Raw genomic sequence first — 294 nt, 5'->3', positions numbered from 1 at the left:
AGCTATTATTTTATAAGTATATGCTTTAATGATTTTTTTCTTTACAGTAAGTTTTGGGCAATTTCATTTTTGTGTATCTTGGTATGATTTTATTCAAATTTTTTGTGCAAAAGGTTCATTTTTCTTGGAAATGTGGTGTTATAAGTTCTACTAAATTCAGAAATTTTAAATCTTTAAATATTTATTGCCTACTCCTTTCTACTTTGAGAATTCTAATTATAGGAATATAAGATTCTTGATTTTGGCCCAGAGTGAACTATTATGACTGATCTGTAAATTCTTTCTTCTTCATTT

Source organism: Octodon degus, unplaced genomic scaffold, assembly GCF_000260255.1.
Source record: "Octodon degus isolate 3935 unplaced genomic scaffold, OctDeg1.0 scaffold00278, whole genome shotgun sequence".
Taxonomy (NCBI): Eukaryota; Metazoa; Chordata; class Mammalia; order Rodentia; family Octodontidae; genus Octodon; species Octodon degus.
Note: the sequence above shows the minus strand (reverse complement) of the source record.